Raw genomic sequence first — 7,915 nt, forward strand, 5'->3', positions numbered from 1 at the left:
GCATATTCTCTTGCGCTTGAGGGAGGTGAGGACTTGGACAACCATGGATTCTGTGTGCTCAGAACTCAGTTCTCCAAGCATGGCAAGGAATGAAGGGGTGCCCTGTGATTGGTCGTTAGTAAGAACCTTCTGGATTGGCCATAAATGTCAGGTGCTTGGCTTTCCGCCTCGGCCTGATCAACAGAGCAGTGTGTTTTGCTCGGCGGTGACATCGGTGTTAAGGAAACGTTGTCATTTTGTGGGAAAGTGAACGAAAAACAGGTTTTGAAACAGCGAGGAGTGGCTGAGGATATTGACACCTGTTTTCTTTCTTTTCAGCCCCCGCTGGTCCAAGCAATTTTCAACGGGGATCCAGACGAGATCCGCATGTTAATCTACAAAACAGAGGATGTTAACGCTCTGGTAAGCGAGTGTGTGTAATTCTTTTTCCAGCCTCCTCTCCTGGAATGTGATTCATGTGCCGGAGGAGAGGTGTTGCAGAATTTAGGGGGGAAATGCTCTAATAAAATCACAGCAGTATGGAATACGTACAGCCCTGACTGGGGCTAATAAATGCAAATCAGGTAATTCTAATGCATTTGGACTAGATCCTGGCTCTAGTAAGACTCCTGTGGTGTTCTTATAGTCTGAGCTGCTAAGAGACACCCCCCAGAGTCAATCCACACAACCAGCCCCAACCCCGATCAGACTTGATTGTACTTAACTATAATCATATATATATATACTGACATACAGGGCTCTTTTTGTAGAAAAAGCCCAGCAGGGACTCATTAGCATATTGGGCCACACCCGACAGCACAGCTCATTCGCGTAATTAGGCCGCACCCCCATGTTACCAGAAGTGTGGTCATCCAGCCACACCCACCTTTTGCTTGTTATTCTGTTTACCTTGTTTGTTGTCCAAACCCAGGGCTTTTTTTGTAGCGGGAACGCCTTTGCATGTTAGGCCACACACCCCTAATGTAGCCAATGCTAATGAGTTTCTGCTGTTGGGTGTGACCTATTATGCTAATGAGTTCCTGCTGGGCGTGGCCAACTCAGGAGCCAGCCGGAACTCCGTTCCTGTGCGTCCCTGCCCAAAAATAGCCCTGCTGACATAAGGAGAAACTAAGGAAAGAAAAATTCTCAGTTGTAGTCTGGGTCTGATTATTTGGTATACTGGTATGCGCCTACGTAGCTGTTTTCTGTGGATTATATTTGAAGTTTATTGAGAGTATCTGCTGGTAAACAGGGTAGAAAGGCCAGATTTGTGGTGTCTATGAAGCATTTCTGTGTGGAGCACAGGTGACAGGTGACTTAAAAGCGGACTGATTCAGGCGGGGTCGCCGTGTTGGTCTGAAGCAATAGAACAAAATCTGAGCCCAGTGGGACCTTTAAGACTAACACAGTTTAATTCTGGGTATAAGCTGTTGCACGCGAAAGCTTATACCCTGAGTTAAATTTTGTTGGTCTTAAAGGTGCCACTGGACTCAGACTTTGTTCAAAAGAGGACTGTCCTGTAAGAAACAGGACGGATGTTCATAAGAACATAAGAGAAGCCAATGTTGGATCAGGCCAGTGGCCCATCTAGTCCAATACTCTGTGTCTCACACAGTGGCCAAAAATACCAGGTGCCCTCAGGAACTGTAATCCTAATGAAACCGCTGTAGGAGGCTTAAGATCTCAAACGGCTGCTTTATTTCCAGCTCTAAAACCTTTTTTTTGTTGTTGATGGGTACGCATTGTATGTTAACCAGTCAACTGCTGATAAAAATTTTATAAACATTCCTCAGATTGAAACAGGACACTATGAGATAGTTACAGAATCAGAAAGCCTTCCATTCAGGAGAAAAAGGCACTTAGAAATTTAGGATTAAAAACACACAGAGAGACATTCTAAGTGAATGCTCCATCTTAGCAGTATAGACATTGGGTTGGATCCTACGGAAAGCTATCAGGAGGATTTCAGTGGGTGGAGTGTGACTGTCTTGCCTCCCCTGTCTCTCTGTAGGGCCCCCCCCCCAAGCCTTCCCCCTGCTAAACTTTACCCAGAACATACTTTTTGGCATCCAAGCCATTGCAGTCTGATATTTTGGGGCTCACTTGCATTTTAAACATCATACAGAATATGCTTGGGGCGGGGGCTCTTCTGGCCCCAGTGCACTTTCTCTGCAGATTGGGGGGGGGACACACCAAAAAATGTAGAAATATTAAAGGCGTGTTTAAATCAGTAGCAAATGTGTGATGCTTTAAGGTTGACAATTTTGTAAAAGCAAAAGCATTTTGAAACAATAGAAAAGAGCAAGAGCCCGGTAGCACCTTAACGACTAACAAAATTTGTGGCGGGGGAGGAGCTTTCGTAAGTCACGGCTCACTTCAGATACTGGACTCTGGCTGTTTTCTAACCTCTGAAGGAGGGAGCCAGTGACTCCCAAAAGCTCCCTCCCCTGCCACAAATTTTGGTAGTCTTTTAAGGTGCTCCTGGACTCTGGCTCTTTTTTACTGCTGCAGATGGACTAACACGGCAACCCATCTATTTTAAAATAGATTTTCCCCAAATCTAGTTGGATTGCACCGCCCCCTAGATCGGGGGGTCCCCAACCTTTTTTGAGCCTATGGGCACCTTTGGAATTCTGATGCAGCGTGGTGGGGGCGGCCACAAAAATGGCTGCCACAAAATGGCTGCCACAGGAGGTGGAGCCAGCCACAAAAGGATTGCCAAGTCTTAGCTTCAGCCACCCAATGAAGATCCCCGTGCTGTGGTGGCAGCGGCTGCCAAGGCAACATTTAAAAACGCACAGCCAGTCAGAAACCGTGCTGGGCAAAAGCCCTATCTGGCCCCGCCCACAGGCACCATGTTGTGGACCCCGGCTCTAGATGGATTCCCTGTGGCACATTTCAGAATGATAGAATGCATTGCTTTTTATGACGAACAAGTAGGGTTTTTAAATTTCTTACTAAACATACGAAGAGGTGAAACGCGCACGCAATAGGCGTTGTTAGGTCTTTATCCTTGAATAATTGCTCGTTGGATTGCTTGGATGTGTCAAAGTGGAAGAACCCTTATTTAGGAAGCCAGGGTCCCAGTTTTTGTCTGTGCCACACCAGTGCATCTCCACGACTCTTTGCCAAGCCTCTCCAATAATCCTACGGTTGTACCACCTTGCTTGCCACTAGGGTTACCAGCTTGAGGGTGGCAACTGGAGGGGGGGGCCAACCTGTGGGGGGGCTCTCTTGCCGGTGATGTCACCAGTGACATGACGGCACCACTCTCTGGTGCGACACACTTCCATGTCAGGGGCCTGCCTACCTGAGGGACCGACTTTCCCCACATGTTCCCCAGAGAGCACTGCGGTCAGGATCCCAAAACCGTTTGGCCCTTCCGGGCCCCAAAGACGTCAGGCTGGCATCAGCTAGAGCCAGGGCCTTTTCAGTGGCAGCTCCGTGCTGGTGGAACGAGCTCCCGGAAGACCTCAGGGCCCTGCGGGACCTTTTACAGTTCCGCAGGGCCTGCAAGACGGAGCTCTTCCACCGGGCCTTTAGTTAAGGAGCCGCACCCAACGCACTAAGGCCCTGTGCCCAATACCACCACCGACAGCCTGAGCTTCGCTGCTTCTAACATCAAATCCCGACTACATTTACTAGAATGTTCATGCTACTCTGCTTTCACCATTGACATTTAAATTGTTTACTAGCATCTTATGTTGTGTTTTTAAGCTTTTACCTATATTGTTTTAGCTAAGGCATTTTATGTAAGCCACCCTGAGCCTGCTTCAGCGGGGAGGGCAGGGTATAAATCAAATAAATAAATAAAATTATTCCCTACATTAAGCCCTCCTCAGATATTAGAAAAATGTGCAAATTCAAGACAACTTTGGGAAAGGTTTAATGTTTTTTAAAAGTCAAGTGCAACAACTCAAGTATTCATGGAACTCAGGCCCTGGAACCTGGAAATTCTGCCCCTAATTCAAGATCTGTGAAGGCAGGTTGTAGTTATTAAGGTGGACCCAGCTATTCTGCTCATCTGAATATCTGAAAATCTGAAGCCTTCTTCCAACTTCAGCAGCTCTTCTGATGGATCCAGTTAAGGGGAAGGCTTCAGGCTTTGCTGAGCAAAATGGCTGGATCCACCTCACTGGTATTCAGGAGTGAAAGACTGCACTCTGCACATGTGCAGAGGCACTCTTAATATTTAGTGCTTTACAACCCAGTCCTATGCATGTTTACTCAAAATAAGTCCTGCTGTATTATGCAAAGGTCCACAGGACTGCAACCTTTTGAGTGTTCACATGCATGAACTCAGCATAATGAACCTGGAAGATTATGATGAACCTTTCAACCATTATTATCCCCAGTGTACATGAGCAGGACTGAAGCTGAAGACAGCAGCTTATCTAGGGCCACACGGTTCAGTTCATAACAGGTGATATATGAACCAGACATTCCTGACTCACTCGGCTATCCACTGTGCTACCACCAGTTCTCATCTTGTCTCTGTTATGGCTCGGCACATTCCAAGGATGAGCATCACGGCCAACCCTGGCAGCTTCCTGGCACACACACATGGAGGGAGGCATTAAAAAATGCACATCTTTCAAGCTTCACAGTAGTGTAAAGTCTCCAGAATCTGGCTGGCGGGCATCTCCATGGTCAGTGCGCACAGCTACCAGATATACTGCTTTGTATCTTTCCAAGTACCATCAGTTCCAATGAAATCTGTTAGTGCAGGGGAAACTGCCCACTCCACATGGAGAGCCATCACACACCAGCATATGGAGGCCTCCACCTTGTGGCTGTGATATATGTGCCTGCTCTAAAACTATCCAGAAATTACCACGATGCGCATCTTTTATTTTCATTTCTTCTTAAGAATGTGAAAATGTACTTTCAATGCACTTTGCAACTGGATTTTACTGTGTGAAATGGCAAGATCCACTTGCAAATGGTTGCTGAAGTGGATTGAAACTGCATTATTTAGCATGTGTGACAGCGCCCTGGAGTCTCTTACATGGTACAAAGCACTTTACAGATATTATCTCATCATTTTTACAGCTTTGCCACAAAACACACCAATATTATCATCCCCATTGTAGCACAAGAGTGGCTGTGAGATAGTTGCTTGTTGAAGGCCACCTAGTGACCAACACAAAAGTGGGACTTCTACACGGCGGGGACATACTTTTGGCCACACCTTTTCTATGTTCAGTCCCCTTTACAGTGGTCAACAGAAAGCTTGTCCTTCAACAGTGCAGTGGACCAATTGCAGATACATGGATCTCACCCAGTTGGCTTCCAAGCATGCTGGAATTCATTCAGCAGTCTGGATCCAATGGGTGAGAGCCAACTTCACAATGCTTGTCAGAAAAGTAACTCCAGTGTTCCCTCTAAGCTGAGTGAGTGTGAGCCAGCTCACAGTTTTTTAGCCCCCGGCTCACACATTCTTGTCTCAGCTCAGGAAGGAGGGCTCCAGAGCAAGCTAATTTGTGCAGTAGCCGAATCTCTTGCTCACAACTTTGATGCCAGCAGCTCACAAAGTAGCATTTTTGCTCACAAGACTCCACAGTTTAGAGGGAACATTGCCTTCCACCACTGTCCAATGTAGCTCTTTTGGCCGGGATGTATATATGAAGTTGAGTCCTGCCGAAATGAGAGACTTGCATCCACTTTTTCTCCCTGCCACTTAGTTCGTCTGTAGTTCAGTAGCGATTTTTGCATAACTCATCATTAGTGCAAATTGGTCTCTGGCAGAAACTTCCTGGCTGCTGCAGCCCTTAAGAGGACATTAAGTGTAATTTAAAGCCGCATCCAGCACTGGGTTTACACTTTGCTGAAACAAAATAAAAGTCTCTGTCAAGGCAATGAGAATTCTTTGCGGTGGAATACTGTGCCATGCACATTTTATATTAATTAATATGTTGTCGAAGGCTTTCAAGGCTAGAGTTCGTTAGCAGTTGTAGATTTTCCGGGCCATACAGTCCGGAAAATCTACAACAACTAATTTATATTAATTATTTACATTGCTTATGGCCCTCCTTTCTCCCTTGGACTCAAGGCGGATTAGGCAGTGTGAGTCGAGTCGATACAGTCGACAGGATGGGACAGTCGATGAACCACGAAATAGGAATTAGGGCTGTAGAACCAACCAGAAGTCTAAAAACAAAACTGAAGCCAAGTGTAAGTATTAACATGATGAATGGGATGGAGCACCTTCCCTATAAAGAAAGGGTGAAGAGGTTAGGGGTCGTTAGCTTGGAGAAATGACAACTAAGGGGTAACACGATGGAGGTTTACAAAATTATGCATGGGATAGGGACGGTAGAGAAAGAAGGACTTCCTCCCTTTCTCACAATACAAGAACTCGTGGGCACTCCATGAAATCAATGAGCAGTAGGCTTAGAACAGACCAAGGAAGTCCTTCTTCACCCAAAGAGTGCTAAACACGTGGAATTCACTGCCACGGGAAGTGGCGATGGCTACAAGCATAGACAGCTTAAAGAGGGGAGTGGATAAATATATGGAGCAGAGGTCCATCAGTGGCTCTTAGCCACTAGATAGAACACTCTGTCTGAGGCAGTGGTGCTCTGTATTCTTGGTGCTTGGGGGGGCAACAGTGGGGGGGCTTCCGAGATAGTCCTCACCGGAGCCAGGACCCACGACAGTTGGGCAGAATGGAGCTGTTGCCTGTTTGCCATTTCAGGATCCTTTTTGAGAACACGAGTACAACCAAGAAAGGGGAGAAAAACACAACCGTGCATGAGAAAGGCAACTAAAAAGGTTGGAGCAAAGAGAAAGAAAGAAAAATATAACTATGCTTGTAGTACAAATGTACAAAACATCAGCATATAATTTATTAATGCAATCAGAAGGGCTAAAATATAATTTAAAAACAACAGTCCTGTGGTTCAGCATATAAGTACCTAATCCCACTATAAAGACAAATGTCCATTTACATAAATACAGGTTTAAGTGTACATATCGTCTCCATATGCAAGAACCAATACCAAGCATGATTCTACCCCTGGCCTTCCTCAGTGACATACAGAAAACTGACCATGCACAGAATGGATATTCCTCAAACTGACGTTTCGTATAGGGCTGCCAAGTGGGGGTGGGTAAACCCCCGCTTTGGAGGCCCGATTTCCGCCCGCCACGGAATCGGGCCCCGGGGGGAACTCCGCCCCCCGAAGCGCAGCGTGGCTGCGTCACCAGAGGTGACGCAACACATTGATCACGTTGGGGGCGTGGCCCCAATCGTCGGAGGGAAAACTCTATGGTTTTCCCTCCGACGATCGGGGCCACGCCCTCAATGTGTCGACGTCGCGCGTCACTTCCGGTGATGTCCTGGTGGCGCGCGCGCGCTTTGCACTCGCGTGCACACGTCCACCAACAGCTCCCGGAGCCCGGCAAGGCTCCCCCGCTGCCAAGGTAAATAGACTTGGCAACCCTAGTTTCGTACATTTGTGCTACGTGCATCGTTCTGTTTTACTTTCTTTTGGCTACCTTCCATTTTGGAGAACAACCTATAGGCCCAGATCTCAAGATCTTGCAGGGAGCTCTCACAGAGGCGAGTTGCCGGAGCGCCCGTGTAAGACGAAAACTTACCTTCGCCCTGAGAACCGGTGGCGTGTGTGCAATCTCTTCCTGATCTCAGCCCATCTCAGCTGGCAGCTGCTTTGTTCCATTGTCAGCATTAGACAATAGCTTGGGGCGCGGATGTTCTAGCATTTGCGCTTCCATCCCTACCGCTTCATAAGCAGTTCTTTCTCTTCTGCCGGCGGCCCTTTTCTTCCTAATTAAACGTGTCCTATCACAATTAAGTCTAGGTGGAACACAGGTGGAGAGTGAGATGTAGATAATTGCAAAGATGTTTTTGGCAAGCGCTCGAAATTTTGGCATCCCTGTGAATTTCATACTTGAAATGCCATAAATCACATCT

The 7,915-nt window shown here is 46.9% G+C and overlaps 1 long non-coding RNA gene across 1 annotated transcript in view; it reads left to right on the forward strand.

Moving 5' to 3' along the window:
- Nucleotides 1-324: 324 nt before the first annotated feature.
- LOC107124751 overlaps nt 325-7,915 on the forward strand; it is a 30,702-nt gene continuing 23,111 nt past the window's right edge. The window contains exon 1 of the long non-coding RNA XR_001482991.1: nt 325-402. This is a non-coding gene — a long non-coding RNA (uncharacterized LOC107124751). The remainder of the gene's footprint in view (nt 403-7,915) is intronic.

The sequence above is a fragment of the Gekko japonicus genome, unplaced genomic scaffold, assembly GCF_001447785.1.
Source record: "Gekko japonicus isolate JY-2015 unplaced genomic scaffold, Gekko_japonicus_V1.1 scaffold2056, whole genome shotgun sequence".
Classification (NCBI taxonomy): Eukaryota; Metazoa; Chordata; class Lepidosauria; order Squamata; family Gekkonidae; genus Gekko; species Gekko japonicus.